The sequence below is a fragment of the Manacus candei genome, unplaced genomic scaffold, assembly GCF_025592945.1.
Source record: "Manacus candei isolate 608988 ecotype Guabito, Panama unplaced genomic scaffold, ASM2559294v1 h1tg000011l, whole genome shotgun sequence".
NCBI classification, from domain to species: Eukaryota; Metazoa; Chordata; class Aves; order Passeriformes; family Pipridae; genus Manacus; species Manacus candei.
The window spans coordinates 13690003-13710595 of record NW_026138059.1 but is presented as its reverse complement, the minus strand read 5'-3'; the positions used below and the strand labels follow the sequence as shown (position 1 = coordinate 13710595).

The 20593-nt window shown below is 41.9% G+C and overlaps 1 protein-coding gene and 1 long non-coding RNA gene across 4 annotated transcripts in view; both read left to right on the top strand.

The window, feature by feature from the left end:
- Nucleotides 1-20593, top strand: part of ELOVL5 (ELOVL fatty acid elongase 5) — a 40238-nt gene that overhangs the window by 2142 nt on the left and 17503 nt on the right. Inside the window, exon 1 of one of the 3 annotated variants that reach the window (XM_051777889.1) lies at nt 1039-1222. The exons of the other annotated variants lie outside the window; for them this stretch is intronic. The gene's annotated coding sequence lies outside the window, so the exon portion shown is untranslated. Of the gene's footprint in view, nt 1-1038; nt 1223-20593 lie in introns of those variants that run through there. 3 annotated transcript variants of the gene reach the window in all.
- On the top strand, nt 8592-13959 carry LOC127466717 (uncharacterized). Its single transcript, XR_007902830.1, has 2 exons — nt 8592-11133; nt 12482-13959. It is a non-coding gene; the product is annotated as an uncharacterized LOC127466717 (long non-coding RNA).

Below are 20593 nucleotides of genomic sequence, written 5' to 3'. Positions count from 1 at the left end.
TGCAGTCTCACCTCTGCTAACAGCAGTGGAAGCTGTGTCAGGGAGAGTAAGCCTGTGGCACACGTGATCGTCTGATACTGTTGAGCAATAAAAGCTGGAGGTTTTTATGAAAGTATTCATGTATTTAGGTTGCATTAGACATAGTCTGTTTTTAGAGCAGCAAGTAGCCAAGGCATGTACTCTGCCTGGGGGGAGGTGTACTTGCAAACACAGAGGGAGGATTTCATGGGAAAACTTGTGGGACCTGGAGATGGCTAGGGTCAGCTGGGTGGGGATCCCTCCTTAGCTTTCTGTGAACTGAGGAGCAAATAAAAAGGACCACTGTGCTGAGTTTGCTGAAGTTAAGAGTGGGTTTGCCCTTGAGGATGCTGCCAGTTGACATGGGTCGAGAGCACTAAAAGACATGCCTGAATTTTGCTTGATTTTACTGAATTTATTACAAGGCACACATTATATATGTCATATATACTGGAAGCCCTGCTTTGTGCTTTTTATATTCTGCATTCAAATGCAACCAGAGAGAGCAGCAGCGAAATGAATATGCAGTGTGGCTTTGTCTTGCAAGCTGGGGAAGAGTCTGGCTGATGGTCTTCATGCCTCGCTCTGCTTTTTAAAAAGCAATTGCACTTTTTGTGAGTTAGTGCCTCTTAAATAGCAACAGCTGATCAGATGAAGTATCTTTGACTAAAACTCATGCATACTTGGTACTTAAATACAGCATCATTAATGCTACTTAGTTTATGTGCTGTCTGACCAGTCTCTGGGTTTACTCATTGCAGTATTTTTAGTAAGTTGATGTTCTTGCATTTCTCAGCAAATATTCTTCTTGTTACATTCCTTGTATTTTGTAGAGCCAGAATTGAAATTAAATATTTTGAATTCTCTGGTCTAATCTCTTCTTTCCCTGTTAACCTTCTTTTTGTGTTGTTTACAAGAGGAATTAAAGAAGATAAGCTTAACAGAACTAAAAAATGTAAATTGGAAATAATACTGTAAATCTGTCAGGCCTCTGAACAGTTCCTTTAATTGTTCGTTCTTTTGTAACTTGCTAGGAGCAGGTTTTTGGAAATATGTTTGAAGACTCAGATTTTTGGGAATGATGGTGGAACTGACAGTATTTTAGGATTTCAGGCTGACCTGGTGCTTGAGTCCAGTGGCCACAGATGGAAAGCTCAGTGCTGAGCATGATCCAGAGCTGCCCCCTTCGGAAAGCATATTCTTTGTAAGTGACATTCAGTTGGTAATTGGTTAAATGCTCTCAAGTACTGAGCTGACCTCATTCCTTTACCTTCCTCATTTTTGGGGCAGTAAACATTGCAACATCAAAAGCTTCTGTTTCTGCTGAGCTCAGAAAAAAAAAGCCCGTACAGAGCACAAGGTTAAAATACTCGTCTTCTGCCTTCTGGTGGTTCTCAGCAGCCCTCACTCAGTGGCAGATAAAGCAAATCTCCCAGTTAATACTGTCTGCATCCCACCTGAGACAACTTTTTGGGAGAGGAACAGCAATTGCCTACAGTAGTGCCTTGTTAAAACAGTGTCATGCCTCTGTGTACTGTTGTGCCCTCTGTCCCTCTTGGAGTTAGTGCTAGAAGGATGTCACCAAGGGATGTTCATGCAACAGGCAGGGCAGGAGCAGTGTGGTGGTGCAGGGCGGTGGGAGGGTGGGCTCAGCACCACTTTAGGTGTCACCTTGCCACCGGCATGGGAGGGGGCTTAGTCAGCGTTCTGGATCTGGGGTTCCTGCCATAGCAGCAGGAAGACAGAGCCCCCATGCTGTGCACAGAGTTGTCTCCTGGGACAGGTCATGCCAGAAAGGCCCTTTTGGACTGGGAAAGCCTTTTGGAGCAAATGGGGTTTATTCCAGATATGGAGGGTTTGTTCTCTGACTTCGAATGAAGAGAGACAGGGGTGTTTTTTCATTGCTGAAGAGCAGAGCCACAAATACCTCTACCTCTTATATCTTGGCATGTTGTTTTACTCCTGCGAGTGGCATGCTGTCTTAAAATGAGTTGCAAGCAAAATGTTGAATTCTCACAGCTACTAAAGCTCTATTTAGTGTTGGTAGCTCTTCATATACTTTGTGAAGGCATGTATAGGTAATGATGCTGTTTACTATAACCTCCACTGCATAACTGAACAACTTGTTTGTTTTGTCCTCTTAATCCTCTTTCTTTGCCTTCTTTCATTGCCGTGTCTTGAACTGGTCATGTAGGGGTGAGGTCTATGAAACTGTTCAGACATAGGAATACTTTGGGACCAGTTGCCTCAATTCTTTGCAGTAATGCTTTTGTTTTCTTCTTTTTATAATGTACAAAATTATGTTCTTCCAGGATGGAGCATAAGCTTTTCAAAGCTGTTTGACTACATAATAGGCTGAAGAAACTGATGCTTTCTGCATGACAGTCAGAGCACACTGCTCCATATGCATCCAGACACTTCACAAAACTGACAATAATCCTTGTAATCTGTAGCTGTTTTGTCATAGTAATATAGTTGCTAATTTGTGATTCTTAAATGTGTTAAAAACGCAAAAGAACCCTGCAATCCAAATGGTTTATGCACGCTAGCATTGGAAATGCTTTTTCCTTTAAATGGAAGAACACCCACAAGGACAAATAAAAAGGGTAATCAATGAATTACATAGAAATTGGTTTGTTTAAAAACTTATTTCCAGGTCAGATTGCTTTGCTATGACCTTTCCTAAGACTGTTTAAATTTGGTAATGCAACAATACAAGGGCATTGCTTAGGCTGACATCCCTGCAGTTTGTAAGTGCTGACTGGTAAAAGTGATTTATATCTGGGTTCCTGAGGGCACTGAAACCTGTCCCCATTATCCAACAGAACAGCAGTTAGATCTCTGTTTGGTAGAGGTAATGCAAACAGTGATGTGAATTGATTTTTTGATTGACAAATCAAATAAGTGCTACCTCTGATCTTACTGTGGGAATAACTTGTAGAGTTGTTGACTGTGTACAGATCCTTAGATCTATTAATTGAAATTAATCTCCTGAAATTTATTGCCTTGATTTCTCTGTTTTGGTGTTTAGGACACATTATCTTACAAGGTAAATAAGAGCACAAGAGCAAACTTGTCTGAAGTATGTCCTCAGTAAATGCTTTCCTGCTATATTGGATGCGTTGGAGAATTACTTAATTTCCTTGGTGAAGTTAACTCGTGTGAAACACAAAGCCGTGTGCATTTAGAAAGCACAGGGCCAGTCAACTAAACTCCCTCACCAGGTGTAGAGATTTTAGAGATGCATGCTGCTAAGTGCAGTTGTTGCTTCTCCATGAGCAAATGAATCACACTACCTGCACTGATCTCAGTGCTGCAAATTAAGAGTTGGCCTCAGCACCCCATTGCATCTGGGTATTTTTCATGCCCTTATTAAAGGATTATTAGCTGTAGAGGTTGTGCTTCATTAATGGTAACCTTGTTAATGACCTGCTCTACTGAGCAGGTAGAAATATAAAAACATTTCATGAACTTGTATTTATGCTCAAGTTGTCTGGATTTAATTGACCTCCATGTCAAAACATACTGAACATTTGCCTGCCAAGTGATGCTTTGGGCGATGACTAAATGTGCTGAGTTGCACTAACATTTACAGGAGATAAAACTTGGTTGTGCAAGGCTACAGCAAACATGGAATAAAACTTTTTTCTACATTTTCAAATTCTGCCTTGCTCTTTGATCTTCTCATAACTCTACCCCTTGAGACACTGGGTCAGTGATTTGAACAAAGTGACTGTTCCTCTTCTGTTATCGCCTGAAAGCGCTCCTCTCCCTCTGTGACCTTGAGAAAACTGTTTCTCCTCCTGCCAGTTGCCTTTGCAGTCACTGGAGGGTAATTGCTTTCTTCCTCTGTGCATGTTCAGGCTCCCTGCTGTAAAACATATGCTTGAGTTCAAAAAGGAAGTAGTCTTGATTTCAGGTAGCACTCCAGCTTTTATGCTTGCCGATGGACCGTTTTCATTGGTGTCATCCTAAGGATGTTACTGGTGTTAAACAAAAACTATCAAGTATTAATTTGCAGAATAATGTGGTTTAGCTTATTAAACCAAGTAATACACCTCAAAATGTCTTATGGTCTTAGGCTGTATGGTTAGTTAGTTAATTCATAAGCAGGCACATTTGCATTGCTGCCTTTTTTTCTTTTGTTCTTTTTTTTCCCCCTCCCTTTACCTTTATGCCTTCTCCCCTTGGATGCTGTACATTTAGGGTTTGGAGCAGATCATAACTTGGTGGAGGAGCAGCTCCTCTCCCTCTGCTGTTAAACCATGGCATCCATATTCAAATAGAGATTTTGAAGCTCTTAAAAACAAACAAAAGAAATCTACTCTCACATTTGCCATTAATGTATCAATTGTCAGCACAGTGGTCCAAACATAGAGGTCTAGTTCTTGAGCTAGTCCTGTGTCCTCTTCTTTGCTTAAGTTGATGACTTGGGAAACTATAGGCCTTTATACCTTAATCTATATAGGCTTCCCCTTAGATGTGCTATTTTTATGCACATAATTGAATCAGAAAGCTTCTGTTAACCTTTTCCTGAAGGAATATTTCCTGCTCTGAGGTTGATTTTAAAAATACTGGTATTTTGAATCATCATTTTGAGAATCGTCTCCTTGCCAAACAGTAGGGAGACCCTTTGACTTCAATAACAATAATTAAACCTTTAACCAGTTAGGAGGATGACATTCTCCAATGTTTAACATTGCCCTACCCTTTAGAAAAAGAAACTTGAGAAAGCTTTTCTCTTGTTGAAGTTCAAGTGGCACATGTTACTTTGAGTGCACGGCATGTGTGCTTACCAGAAAGCATCTCCAGGTTCAGTTTATTCATGTGGCTACTTGCATGCTTTTGGGCAAGAACTCCTGTGGTGGCTGCAGGACAGTGTTGGTAGAGGCACACGGATTGGGATTTGCCTTTGAAGGACACAATGCTAGTTGTGCTTGCATTTTTATGTGTATATATTTGTGGACTGCAGGGTAGCACTTGCTTATGGTGAGTTTTTGGTTGTGGTTTGGTGGTTCATTTCTCTTTTGCAGTACTGGCATGGAGAGGTTGGTTTTAGCTGATCACAGACCCTGCGAATTGGTGCAAACCCTCAGCTGGTTGTCCTAAATTAGGGTCATGAAGCCTCATTAATGGAGAAAATACCTGCACTTGTAATGCGGTGCAGAATGTTCTTTTTTTATTAACATATGTGATATACTGTCAGAAAATAAGCTGCCAGTCCAGCAGGCCTTGTTACTTGTGGATTTTTCTCTCCCTCTGTAACAGACCTAAGCAGAAAAGCCTCTTGCAAAAGATTTGAGCAGATTTTTTCATATTTTATTGAATTCTGGCTTATGTGCCACCCAGAAGGCACAGTTTAGATCATGGTTGCTACTGCAGCCCCCTGTTGGTCTGGCTGTAGAAGCAATGGCTGGGCTTGCCCAGTGCCAGCCACCAGACTCAGCTGTGGACTGGGAAGTTTTGGGTGAGTGTTCCCATAACCTTCTGCAAGAGGTTGAAATACAGTGTAAGGGCTAGAGGAAAACATGACTGCAAGGGAACAACCCCAGCAATATATAGGGTGGCAGACCCATTACATAGGGGCTGAGAGAGACAGCATCACGTCAGTCAGGAGTACTGCATTTGTCTGTTCAATTACAAATGAGGAGAAAACAGTAATAGTAATACAGGTAGTGACAGAAAGGCCACTGTGTTCCAGTGTAGATCATTGCCCTGAGTGCATGAGTTGCTGCTGCTGCCTCTAGTTGTTTATAGGTAAAAATTGTGCATGGCCATAAAGCATTTTTATAGTCGATAATGTCAGACCACTTGTCATGTTAGTTTAAATAGTAGTAGCTCTGTGTCCTGGTTTCAGCTGGAATAAAGTTAATTTTCTTCCTAGTAGCTGGGTACAGTGGTGTGTTTTGGATTTAGTATGAAAATAATGTTAACACACTGATGTTTTAGGTGTAGGAGTTACTCTAAATGAAGGACTTCTCAGTGTCCCATGCTCTGCCAGTGAGTGGGTACACAAGAAGCCGGGAGGGAGCACAGCCTGGACAGCTGACCCGAAGGAATATTTCATACCAGAGAGTGTCATGCCCAGTACATGAACTGGGGGGAATTGGCTGGGAGGCTCTGATTGCTGCTTGGGGGACTGGCTCAGCATCAGTCAGAGGCTGGTTTCTTACTTGGGTTTTATTCCTCCCTCTCTCTGTTATCTTCGTTTCCATCATCATCGTTAGTGGTGGTGGTGCTGTGGTGGTGCTGTGGTTTTTGTTGTTGTTTTGTTGTTGTGATGGTAATGATGAAGATGATTAACTTAAGAACAATTTAATAAATGAACTAACCTCAACCCACAAGGCTTTACCTTTTTCTAGTTCTGTCCCCATCCCACCAGGTCTGCATAGGGGTGAGCAAGTGGCTGGAGGATATTAGTTGCCAGGTAGAGTCAAACCATGGCACTCTGTCCTCTGGTTTTGCAGCCTTCATTAAGTTCCAAGTAATTCTCCAAAGACCATACTCAATCCACCTTTACTTGATGGGTTCTCGGAAGCTCTAACTTCCCTACCTTTTTTTTTTTAGCTCTTTCAAAACCGCCATCATCTCCCTTTGAAGCACACAAAGGCAGGCTGCAAGTCTGGCCATGCCTTGCAGAACAAATATAATATCCTTTGGTACTTCTTTGTATTGATTTCTTGTTCTATCACCACTGCTGAGTGGCTCACATTACGGTACAGAAAGGACTGCTAATGTTGTTTTCAGAGGTTTTTCTTGCATTTTTTTAAATCTTCTTAATTGACTCATTCCTTCTAAATTCAGTGCTGAACTTGTTTAGGTCAAATATACAAATTTAAACTCAAGTTGAATAATTACAGAGCTATAATGAATTTGAGTTTTGCAGACAATGTTTCTTGGTTTCACAAAACATATCAGGCTCACACAATGCACCAATGCAGGCATCAGTTGCATATAGCGCAGTGCAATTTTCTAAGCGTTTGTGGAGTTTGACTTTGTGTCTTAAAATACACATTTACAAAGCTGGTAAAATACAGATTTGAGTCCTCAAGGATGTACTTGGTGAGAACACGTGGATGTATCCAGGTTTTAAGCACCATTTACGGTGTATGAAAAATGATCATGTTGGAGTGAGCGCTTTATTTACATCCTGTAGTGAGTGCTGTGTTGCCTCCAATATGGCCTTGGGAGGAGATGACTGTCTTTGAAGCTGCAGTGACAGGGGCTGTGAGTTGCCACTTGCATGTGTGAAGGAGCTTACAATGAAGTTAAGAAGTTTTCCACCCCTCTCCTCACTTTGTTTTTCCTTGCTGCTCCTTTTCACACTTTCATGTTTCTGTTTGCATCTATTTTTCAGGCTTTGCTTTTTAAAAATCTTACTCATCCAATGCCCTGGGAGGTTGTTTTGCAGAACAGAGGGGCAGGGATGGGTTTTGTCCTGAGCCAGTCAAGAAGCCCTTATCAGCCATTGGAGGCTCTTGACACCTCCTCTTCTGGCAGGCAGCATCATTGCCCTTCCCAATTCCCACCTAAGCTGTCAGTCCTTAATGTGAGAGAAGAATGTTAACAAAATCTGGGAGTTTGGTGGTTTGTTTTTATTTCTTCTCCTATCCCTCCACCACATACCAGTTCCTGTGTGGGGATTTGAGCTTGAGCATTTAGCTTCCCTGGTCCAGAATAACAGATCTCTTTAAATGAAGAGTCCCTTTGCTGCTGTTTATTTTAGAGATGACACATCTGTGTGGAGGGCTTGTATTACAGGGAGATAAAAACATTGTGGAATAACCTGCAATCACTGGAATTGCCTTTGATACTTGAAAAATTGGTTCATGGAAGAGTTTTTTGCACAAAGTCATGTTTTGCTTTTAGCATACAGTAAAAAAGAGCTGTGGTGGTGGTGAGATTTCAGAGGAAAGCTTTCAGAGCTCTGCCAACATGAATAAGCAGTTTGATTGTCTGAAGCATTATTTTGTATCCTACACAATCTGTACAAAACATGTATGAAATAGGTGCATTCAGAATATAAAAGTTTGGGTTTACCCGCTAAGCAACTTTTAATATGTTGTCACCTTTATAATTATTGTGCATAGTCTTACTATAGAGACTAAAGAGCTTGTCTTTTGCCTAGTGTTTAAAGAGTTGCTTTACAAGTGTGCTGATGAAACACTTCTTAATTCTGTCCTATCTTTCACTCCTGACAAAATATGAGCATTCATAAAATACACTCTAAGTTAGGTTTTCACTTTGCTGCAATGAACATAGTAATGGAAAAAGTTTTATTTTCCGTGTTTAAATCACTATCTAGTTTCATAGCAATGTGTTTTTCTCATAGAACAAATTTAATTAGAAGCTTTGGGAATTAAGTAAAAAATGTTTGGTATTATCAGAAAATCAAACTTCCTGTTGAAATTTGTTCTTGGACTGCTGTGCTCAAGATATGTCTCAAATCACTAGTAAGGTTGTTGTTTGTTGTTTCTTACAGTGTAACGTGCTGTAAGGCTGAGAATTAAAAGGGGTTCTTCCCCTCTGTCCTCAAGGCCCTCAACTGCAGGCTGGCCAGTGTGTAGTAAGAGTTTTTGGCTGTATTCACTGTTTTTGTCTGTTTAACTTTGTATTTCAGTCTTTTTCTGTGTATCTATTTTTGTTAGCTCTGTTTCTATTGGAATAGTTTTGTTTTGTTTAGACTTAATAAAACATTCATGTTACCTTTTTTTTTTGAAAAAGAACCCAATCTGTTGTTGATCTCTGTCTGTTGGGTTCTCTCAATGGTTAACCTTCTTCTCCTGTCCCTTCTTCCTCTTTCCTTTTTACATCTGACCTGCCTTGATATTTCAGGGCTGGGGGCTTTTTTTATTGTTTGCTCTTTACAGTGCAATAATCTACCAGTTCATGCTGCTACAATTACATTTAAGAAATCTCTGTAAGTTAGCTTTGACATATGCTGTATGATCTTTTGTTATTTCATTTTATATTTTTTCTGCAATTCTTGTACTTTTCACTAGTACCGTTCCTTTATGTTAAATGATGCTTGTGCATTGCATTTTGGTTTGGCCTTTTCTTAATAGCTTTTTAGAATTCTGCTTTAAAGAGTCTACGTCTTCCTTCTTGTCTACCTGTTTTATTTACCTTTCTTTTTGCTTTGGTTCCTTGCTGGGTGCAATACGATGACTTTGCTCAGCTTCACTCAGGTAAGACCTCTTTGTCACCTTCATGCCTGCCTTGTGCCATTGCTTCTCCTGTAGTAAATCAGGAGGTGGGATGGACCCAGCTGAAAGCTGATCTTCTTGCCTGGTTGGTTTCTTTTGGGCTGCCTCAGTTTTTCCAGGTTCCCTCCACCCAGGCAGGGTGGAGAGTAGGGAAGGAATGAAAGCAGCAGTGTCAGATCTGTTCTTGGTTGCTCCTGGTCACCCCACACGCCCTAGGTATGGTTTTATAGCTATGGACCAGGTTGAATGGAGAAGTTAGGGCAAGGGTGAGGTGATGTGGTGGCTGTTAGCCTGAGGGTTCCTGATGGGTGTGAGCGGACACCGCAACCGGAGCGAATAGGAAAAATGCCGGGTGGATGGAGATTATCTTTAGGAATGAGTAAATTGCTGCAGATGTTTAAGAGACTTTGCACAAGCAGCAGGGCAGAGGAGGCATATCTGGTGCCCCCTTTTCCAGGGGACTGCTGCCCTGAGGAGGACTGGATAGTTGCAGGGTTGTGGAGGAAACCTGCTGCCTGCTGTTTGTGTGGATATCAGTTTATCCCTGTATTTAAAGCAGATATATTACATCAAATTACAGTACTGACCCTGCTTTTGCTCCAGTGCTTTTGAATGTATTAAACAAATGTAGTAAAACCTTCTGCACCTTGGTGCTGGAGCTGGGGGTTCAGTCTAGCTGTGTTTTTCCATGGAACAGATTTTAATGGCTGCAGAGTTTCCACTACACCATGAATTTGTTGCCTCTTATTGAAAGAAGAGTGGCTAAACTTTGGAGGAAAGGGACTTGTTTTCCTGGAATTCACTGTCTGACTTCTGCAGATAACTGAATCTTTTATGTTATGAGCTTGCAGAAAACAGTTTGGAAGTTGCTGTTAATTAAGTTCTGCTGCTATTTAAAGTTCATAGAAAGAATTTGTGATAAGATCATGTCAAGCTTTACTGTTACAGTATTTCCTTTTAATTGGTTGGTTGGTCTTTCTGCCTTTAAAACAAAAAGTAAAATATAATAAACTGCAGTACTTGCCTCCTGGAGCAGGGTCTTCTGATGAAGTGACATTTAGGAAAGTGCTGCCAAAGTCAAACCACGGAAATGTACAGGCAGAAATACTTTCTTTTCTAATGACTCCAGGTGTCAGTCCTCTTTTTCAGGGACCCTTGTAACAGCAATAATTTGGCACCCCAATATTTGCTGATTCTTGGCAGAAACTGGTTTGGTGTGGGTCTGGTGCAGGCAAGGATGTTCAGCTCCTCAGGACCCACCAGGCTTTTCAGCCCTGAGCTTCTGTAACAGAAATGCGACTGCATGGTTTTGGCAACCATTTGTTTACAGATGTGCAAAGTGTTGTACAAGAAGGGAAAGGTGGAGGAGAATGATCTGCATCTGTAAGGAATCTCCTTTCTCATTGTTTTCTGTCCCTATGCCAGAACCTGATATCTTAACTTTCAATACTCCTTATGAGTCCTGGGCAGAAACAGAGTCAAAATCTTGCCTTACAGAGTGTTGACACCTTTATCCTTTGGAAAGGAGATTAGATTTTAAAGGCAGTTGATTTTCTGAATGATTTGCCTATTATTTCTACACTGTTTCAAAGGCAGGGGTGCCTAGTGGCAGGGTTTTGTCCTGAGCAGCATGATACCACGGCATAACACTTGTACCTGAAGTAATTTTTTTTTTGTCTTAATTCTCAGAATGGCGGGAAAAGGAACACTTTTTGTACCTATTTCTGTTTAAATCTAGCCATCATCAGGAGTAGTCAGCATGGATTCACCAAGGAAAAATCAAACTTGACCAGTCTGATAGCCTTCTATGATGACATGGCAAGATGGGTCGGTGAGGGGAGAGCAGTGGATGTTATCTACCTTGACTTCAGCAAGGCTTTTGACACTGTCTCCCATTACATCTTCATAGGTAAGCTCAGGAAATGTGAGTTAGAGGAATAGACAGTGAGGTGGATCAAGAACTGTATGAATGGCAGAGCTCAGAGGGTCATGATCAGCGAAGTATAACCCAATAGGAGTCGTGTAGTCAGTGGCATTCTCCAGGGATCAGGGTCCAGTCTTATTCAATTTGTTTATTAACGACCTGGATGAAGGGTTAAAATGTACCCACATGAACCTCAAGGACCTTGACAGGCTGGAGAGCTGGGCAGAGGGAAACCTGATGAGGTTCAGCAAGGGCCAGTGTAGGGTACTGCACTTGGGGAGGAATAACCCCAATTACCAGTATGGTTTGGGGGCTGACCTACTAGACAGCAGCTCTGGAGAGAAGGACCCGGGAGTTTTGGTGGATGAGACACTGTCCATGAACTGGCAGTGTGCTCTTGCAGCCAGGAGGGCTAGTGGTATCCTGGAGTGCATCGGGAAGAGCACGGCCAGCAGGTCGAGGGAGGTGATCCTCACCCACTACTCTGCTGTAGTGAGGCTGCATCAGGAGTTCTGGGCTCCTCAGTACAAGAAAAACAAGGAACTGCTGGAGAGGGTCTAGCAGAGGCCACAGAGATGATGAGGGGTCTGGAGTATCTTTCTTATGAGGAGAGACTGGGGGGAGCTCAGAGAGTGTAGCCCAGAAAAGAGAAGACTGAGAGGGAATCTCAGTAATACATATAAATAACTCAAAGGCGGGTGCCAAGAGGCTCGTGCCAGACTCTTTGATGGTGCCCAGCGACAGGACAAGAAACAATGGCCATAAACTAAAACACAAGAAATTTCACCTCAGTATGAGGAAGAACTTCTTACACTGAGGATGGCAGAGCACTGGAACAGGCTGCCCAGGAATCTCCCTTTCTGGAGATATTCAAAACCCTCCTGGACGTGTTCCTGTGTCACCTGCTCTGGGTGATCCTGCCTTGGCAGGGGGGTTGGAGGATGCTCTCCGGAGGTCCCTTCCAACCCTAATGATTCTGTGATTCTGTTACTCATACTTGCCTGCCTTTTGTTAGTATTGTTCACTGTGTATGATGGTACTGTCTGGCATGATGTTTAGCATCTTAAAATGAAGGCACCAAGTATTAGTACAGCTGCAGCCATACAGGATGAACTCGTCTCATGGGGGTACACCAGGAAAATAGAGAAGTTTCGAAATTGGCTTCTCATAGCATGGCTGGCCATATGACAAAACAGCAGCAAGGCAAGCACACGCATGTACAATTGTCAGTATGCATTTTTTCTTCCTTTAAGTAAAAGTGTAGAAATTCACTTCATTTTTATTGAAGAATGTAACTAACTCAGTGTATTACATGTAATTTTGTGTGTGTTAGGGCCCATAAGAGAATTTCACTCTCATAGCGTTCCAGGTACCACTCCACACACTTTGGAAATACAAGTACACAAATAAATACTTAACATAGTGTTACTTGCCTGAGAGTGACATGTGTGCTTTTTCAGTGTGATCTGGTTTCCAGAACACAAGTGGTCCTTCAAAAGGTATCAGTTACCCACCTGAACACAGGGGTTGTAGTTTCACATCTTAGCAGGGCATCTTAATTAAGGTTTTATGTCGCTCTTCTGCCTGTACTAGTCAGATTTGCATGATGTAGCATTACCTTAGTGACTGTCACCCCCAGCTTTCATGATCTTCTTCTAATTTCTCCACTTTTTATTGGATTCATGTATCTAGTCAGCATGTGAACCCCAGATAACTTTTTTATAGCTTAACCTTGTTTACTGGATAGCTGCATGCAGGCATATTTTGCTTTGTACAGCGTTTCACACATGCAGAAGAATTTTAAGTACTTTTTTGGATTAGATAGCAGACTGTTGTGTCAAGCTACTAAATGCAAAGAAGATAACCAAGAATTATATATCTGTCCTATACTTCCAGTTTTATTCTTGAGATGTTCCCTGAGTTCAGAGCTCAGTGCAGCAAGATTTTGGCAGAAGGAGGGGGCAAGCTGGTGACAAAGGCTCTCTCAGTGTTCAGATTCGGTGCCACAGCTACAGCATGTTGGAGGAAATGAGGGTTCATATGGAGGGACAGTCCCACTTGTAACTTTTTTTTTTCCTATTTCTCACTTCTTAAGTTTTATTATGCAATTATGAGATGTGGACATTTAAAGAAAAGGTAAATTGAAACTTACTGTCTTGAAGATACACAGTGCTCTTGAACTCTGCTATTTGTAATGGTCATGCAAGGCAGGGCTTCTCCATCCCTTGGTCCTGCTGCTGTGTTCTCATCAGCTCTGTTGTTAGAAAATGCAGCCTTTTGACCAAGAAGGCTCATTAAAATAGGCTTTGGGGGCTGTAACTTTATTTTACTCCTGTGGAAGTATAAAGTTGGTTTGAGTGAAGTACACAGACAGAGATTATAGGAGTCCCTTTATTAAAGGGGAGTAGAGTTTTTCAGACCTTCTTGCAGGTGGCACTTGAATAAGAGAAATGAGACCAGAAATGAAAGCCAATGTCCTTGTGGCCCTTTGGACTTAGCTTTTGACTCCTATCTTCTGAGCTCTCTTTAGTTTTCCTGGCTTCCTGAGGCCAATTTTCCATTGTGAGCTGCAGTAAAAAGAGGGAGCTTCAGATTCAAAGAGTAGCTGTTAATAAACACTGCCATACTGCTTGGGGAGGTTGGAGCAAAGCTATCTAGCACATGCTGTGCTTTGGCTTTCCTTACAAAAAAGTCGACTTGTCGCTCTTGTGCCATGTACATATTCTCCCTGTTTCCATCTCACATAGTTTGCTACAGATCCTCTCTTCCATTTCTTTCCCATTTAAAAAAAAAAAAAAAAAAAGAAAAGAAGCAGTTCTTTAACCCCAACCAGGAATTGTCTGTGCACTACCCTTGTACATTTTATAATTGCAAGCTATTACAAACACAGCAGTTGAATAAACCTGTGTGCTTTGACTTTTCTCCCTCCACATTTCATTTCTGTAAATACTTTTGCACTCTGCACTGTGTTGCTCTTAACAGCACCAGGGGTATAAGCTGGCAGCAGTGAGGAGGCTTCCAGTATCACAGTACAGGGATACGAGTGCAGTGGCTGGGCACAGAATACACTCCTGAACACTTTATTCCAGGAAAACATATGCTGTTGAGAAAGCCATAGTGCTGAGGGGTGCCAGACCTGCTGCTGTTAAGGTGGACTTTGCAGCATGAAAGATCTTTATTTGCAGGTGGATGCTGAATGCATCCTTCTGGGATGGAGAGGCAGTGGTGAGCCATTTTCCACAGATTCTTAGTAATTCCATGGGTGTCTTTGTGTGGTTGCTTCCAACATGCTCTTCCTGCTTGGCCATTGCCCTTGGTGTTTTCTCTCTGCCTGAAATAATCCCCCGCCGTATCAAGAGCTGTTGACTTCAAGGGGATGAATTTTGTGTGAATATCCTAATCCTTGAATCAGATCGTAATTCAAGCTAGTTTAGATCTGCTAAAAGTGTGAATAAAACTGCAAGGACCTATGATTTTTCTTAACTTTTCTATATGAAGATAATTAGATTCTGATTTAATGAGGTATTGGGTATTGAGCACAATTATTTACTCTGTTTTGCAGTATCCTTTTCTTGTATTTGTTTCTGTTTTGTAAAATACTTTAATTACCACAACTGTGTTTAAGTATGAAGGTAAACATTATTGAAGGATTTGGGGAGGGGGGTAGAATGACAGGAAAAGTAATGGCATGAAATTATACCCTATAGTTCACTGGCCGAAGTCTTCCTTTACCCTCTACATTTCCAAATGGTTTGAAATCCCATTGAGGTTAAACTGTTTGAAACTAGCTTCTCTCCTTTGTCCTGCATTTTTTCATGCTTCTCTGAATTTTATACGAATGATTTATTTCTAAGCTTCCTTATGCTGGTGCTACCAGGGAGTATGAAAGCTCAGCACTGTGGGTCCTGATGTGTCAGCAGCAAGCTGGAGGGTTTGCTGCTGATGCTAGGGGGCCAAAAATGTGCATCACTTTGCTGGAGATACAGGTGCAAACTAAAGTTTAAAATAGTTTCTTGTATTTTAACAAAACTGAAGTGCAAAATCTGCAGCACTTATGCTTCACCTGATTTCCCATAAAATAAATATACCTACACTTTCAGATCAATAAGGACTATAATTTATTCTGAACTCCTTTTTACTGCTAATATTAAGCATGCTTAGGACGTAAGAGGGTATTCAGGAAAAGGAAAAAAGGGTAATCTCAGTTTGGCAGGAAGTTGAAAGGCAATACATGCAAGGAGTGGTTAAGGCTTTGGGAATGGAAAGGAGAAACGGGGCAGCTTTGGCAAATGGACAGAAAATGGTTGACAGCTCTGATTATCAGTGCTGTCTTCCATCTCTCAAGCAGCCGAGCATTTTCAGTTCCAGTATATCTACAAAAGCAAAAAACAATGTGATTGTTGGGTTTTTGGATGAGGGATAGTTTGTACTTTTGGAGGAAGAAAAAGAGAAGTCACCTCTGCAGTAGCAGGGACTGAGAAACATCACTTACAAGAAAACACAAATCAAGATTTCCAAAAGCAAGTACCTAAAATTAGGCTTCGAAATCCTAATTTAAGAATGACGAAAGTGGCTGTTTTCCAAGAAGGCTGAGCAGCCAGGCCTGACAACGGGTTGTTCTCAGAAGCCAGCACAATTATTTAGATGCCTATTTTGGGAAATTTTTTTTTAACTCAAGTTCAGACACTTAGATGTGAAAACTGGGATCTGTTTCAGGGAGTTCTTGAGCAGCAGGGTGAGAGCTGAAGGATCCTGCTTAAAGGGAGCAGGCTCCCAGTGCTTTGAGCTTTCAGCTCAAAATGGTTTTTTGCTGCTGTTTGATTTGCTTAAAAAGGGTACCATGGGACAGAGGGCAAACCTTTATATTTTTTTGCATCATCTTTGCACCTGGAAAGTTACTCCAAGAAGAAACTCAAAAAACAACATTAAAATGTGACCAAGAATTCTTAAATTACTTTTCATAAACTCCCCAGAATGTGTTTTCAGTGCAAAGCATAGGAGAGAATTTCCTTTTGAAAGACAGGAGCTGGGTGAAATCCTTCAGTATTTAGTAGCCCTTTCCTCAGAGACTAATGATGTGCATTAGAAGAGCATGTTGTCAATGCTTATAGCCTGTATGAAACACTTTTTATAAATAAACTTAAAAAATATATACTGCAAGAAAAGGCTTTGCACTGTATTTTTGATTGTCACACCAAGATGCACTGGGGCCATCCATGCCTGGACTGAGTGGCAGGGTAGATCACATCTTCTGCCCAGACACATGGCTGGCTGCTGGAGCATGGTGCTTGTCTCAGCTCATAGTATCAAAGTGAAACAAGGATGCAAAATGACCTGTGGAGGTCCAAAAAAACCTGTCTGCCAAAATCCAGAGGATTATTGAAAAAGTGGATTATTGAAAAAGTGGGACTTGATCGTGTTGGAGCAAGGTACAAGTTTAGCCTTCATTATGTTTGTGTTGCAGAATTGAAGTCCAGCAATCTTGTTTTGTTTAAAACATCAGATAGGTTTTCTCTGGATTAGATACTTGGACTTGAAGGAGTAAAATCTTTCAGATTGTAAACCTGAGTGCTTCCAGACTGATTCAAATTGCTGTAGTGTTCAGGACCCTTACTGCAATGATAAAGTTTGGTAGCAGAGAAGATGATTTTTTTTCTGTCCATTGTAGAAACTCAGGAAAAAATAACCGGTGTATATAGAGGTACATGTTTAAAAAAGTATTGTCTAGCATAATTGGGTCTCTTTTTTCTTTTTTACCTGACTGTAGGCACTGAATAAGGCTACAGATGTCATCTGTCTGGTCTTCTATAAGGCCTTTGACATGTGCCCCCACAACATCCTTCTCTCTAAATTGGAGAGATATAGATTTGATGGGTGGACTGTTCAGTGGGTAAGGAATTGGTTGGATGATCACATCCAGAGGGTAGTGGTCAGCAGCTCAGAGTCCTGATGGACAAGTGGTGTCCCTCAGGGGTCCATATGGGACCAGTACTGTTTAATGTCTCCATCAATGACATGGACAGCAGGATCGAGTGCACCCGCAGCAAGTTTGCCAACACCACCCAGATGAACAGTGTGATTGACATGCCTGGGGCGCTGTCCCAAGGGACCCAGACAGGCTCAAGAAGCAGGCCCATGGGAACCTCATGAGGTTCAACAAGGCCAAGTATAGGTCCTGCACCTGAGTTGGGGCAATCGATGGCATGAGTATGGTTTGCGGGATGAAGGGATTGAAAGCAGCCCTGCTGGGAAGGACTTGGGCTGCTGGTGGATGAGAGTCTGTACATGAGCTGGGAGTGTGTGCTCACAGCCCAGAAAGCCAGTTGTACCCTGGGCTGCATCAAAAGGAATGTGGCCAGCAGGTCAAGGGTCATGATTCTCCCCCTCTACTCTGCCCTTGTGAGACCTCACGTGGAGTACTGCATTCACCTCTGGAGGTCCCAAGACAAGAAAGACATGGTCATGTTAGAGTGGGTCCAGAGGAGATCAGAGGGCTAGAGCACCTCTCCTATGGAGACAGGCTGAGAGAGTTGGGGCTGGTCAGCTTGAAGAAGAGAAGGCTCCAGGGAGACCTTATTATGGCATTCCAGTACCTAAAAGGGGGCCTACAAGAAAAATGGGGACAAACTTTTTAATAGGGACTGTAGTGATAGGACAAGGGGCAATGATTTTAAACTAAAAGAGGGCAGATTTAGACTAGATGTAAGGAAGAAGTTTTTTTACAATGAGGGTGTTGGTCGAAACACTGGAACAGACTGCCCAGAAAAGTGGTAGATGCACCATCCCTGAAAACATTCAAACTCAAATTGGATGGGGCTCTGAGCAATCTGATTAAGTGGAGGATCTTGCCCATGGTAGAGGTGGTTGGACTAGATGACCTCTAAAGGTCCCTTCCAACCCAAACCATTCTGTGATTCTGTGAATAGTGTGCCTTGCTCTGGAATGACTTCCAGGTAAAGGAGCATTGCTGTTGATCTGCTTGTGTATGTGGTCAGCTGCAGAATTTGCTTACTTTCAGTATTAGGAAACATGCCGATTGCAGTGTTCCAAATGGCCACTGGTTTAATTTTTCTGGGAGTCGATGTTCCTCTGAATTGGTTAACTATTCTAATTAAAAAAGAACCCTTGTAGTTGCTGCTGTTGAAGCAGTGTTTAATGTTGTGTGGCTGTTGGCAGGAGACTTGATGCATTTTCACATGACCCCCTCTGGAACAAAAGCAGATTGTTTCCTTCTGTTTTTCTGTTACACAAATGAGTTCCTTTTGAAACAATTTCTTTTTCTACAAATTCTGGAAATCAACACTAGGAGTAGTTTTTCCTTTGCTGTGCCTTTTCCAGTATGCTGTCTGATAATACTGGCTCAAAAACTTGCTTTGGGGTACCAGCTCAAAAAAGCTGAGACTTCTGCAGAAAGACTCTTCCTCTTGGAGTACGAGTTTTTCTTCCAATTTTGTGGAAGGGTTGAACATGGAGTTTCATTTCTTCCTATCTTTGCTATAGCTAGGCAGAGTTTGTTTCTGCTTTCCTAGTTGTTTCATTTACATATCTGCATTTTTAGTGTCAAGCAAACAACAGTATGTAGCAAGTTAGTTCTGAATTGAGCTTTTTGTATATTTTTGTGTAACGAACCCTTGTTTTTGAAACAAGCTCTCCCCTCTGAAGCCTTCCCCTGTGAGGAGGGGAGTTGAAATCAGACACAGTTGAGGGTTATTGGTTGATGCAGTGCTGTGTAACTAGATCAATCAGTACTGGATCAAAGGAGCAATAGACAAATTGAGTAAGTGGGGATTTCAAACAACAAAATGAGTTATCCGCCAGGGAGTGCTTTTCCTAGTGATATTTAATAGCTGACAGACTGGAAAAAAAAGAGCTGGGGTGAAAAAAAAATGCTTTCTCTCATTATCTGTCTTCTCCTTGGAATTATATACTCATTTATCATAGCCTTCCTGATGCTCGTGCTTCTCATAACAAAGCATAGGCTTTCTCACTTACATTTCCTTAATCCTAGGACACCAGTGTGCCAGTGCTGTGGGCATGCACACAGATGCTCACAGTTTGTGTACCATAGCTGGTGAAGTGATGTAATCCCAAAAATGCACTTTCTTGTGAAGTGTTTGCTTAGTTGGGCTGGGCTTCTTCAGTCAGAAAGTAAAACTGGTATGAATTGGGACTACAAAATACTTTTAACACTTCTGCTTATTTTGATCGAGCTCTTTTGTTAGTGTCTGGTGACCAGATTCCAGGGATGTTTCTGTGGCTTTGTGTAGTCCAAAGCGGTTCAACACAGAGGGGAAAGTCTATTCTTTGTGTCCCTGAGAGCCCTGCAGGGAACTGATGGGCTGTGGTGCTGCCAGAAGTCCTTGGTGAGCATATCAGCCTCCTGCCTGGGGCCGGTGGTGGAAGGGATGTGGACTTCTGTAGAAAACCACACAATGTAAATGCATTTATCTAAGCCCCTTGTATTTTTTTGGTCCCATGGAAAGTCAAAGTCCCTGTGGTTGCTGGGTGGCTCCCTGTCCTGCTTTGTACCTGGGAGAGAGCATTGTTTGCATCCTGCTTGGCTTTTCTTGCTGGACCCAGAAGAAATGGAGGTTTCAGTCTCAGCTGACTAAAACCAGAGGACATACTATTAATTTTACTTGCATATATCAGTACCCCTCTATAGGTGCGGTTTTCACAGGTGGAAGAGAGATATTTGTTTAGCTACAACTGAAGAAAAATTAATTTTTTTGTTGTTATTAACTACATGTAAGCTTGTGTGATTGTTTTGGTTTGTGAGTATGCTGGCAGCTTGTGTTACTTATGTTATTGCCCCGTAACTAAAAATTGCTGCTAATATTAGTACTTTAGGGAAGAAGAAACATCAAGCAGTGAAAACCATCCTCTTAAGAACGGGTAAAATTTTATTAGTGAAAGCTCAGTGCAGTTCTGGGTAGAAAAGAGGAAATTTTTTTCTTAATCAAGAAGAAAATCGCTTCCTCTTCTCTGGAGAACAGCTTCACGCACAGTTGTCCCTGCTCATGGAAAGTGTTGCTGCTTTCCTGCTTTAACCTTAGGGAGGTACAGCAATTTAAGTACCCCAGTGTATTGATCAGGTGCTACCAATAATTAGTGGCCATGTGAGGAGCTGACAGATTACATTTGAATTCACTCTACTAATGCTGGATGAGCTTTATCTGGTAATGTTTTACCAGTAAGCAGTTTCTGGAACTTGAGATGCTCATGCCTTGAACTGCAGTGTGTCCTCCCTGGCCTCTGCAGCCCTCCCTGTCACTCGGTGACTGTTGATCTTTTGGTTTTATGGGCTATTAATCAGGGCTGTAATCAGTCACCTATCTGCAAGTGATAGCAGAGCCAGTTTTCACTTTCCTCCCCCTTACCTTCTTCTCCCCAGCTAGCACTGCCAGCTATTTGAGCTGTTAAAAGAGCTTCATAGTGTTTATTG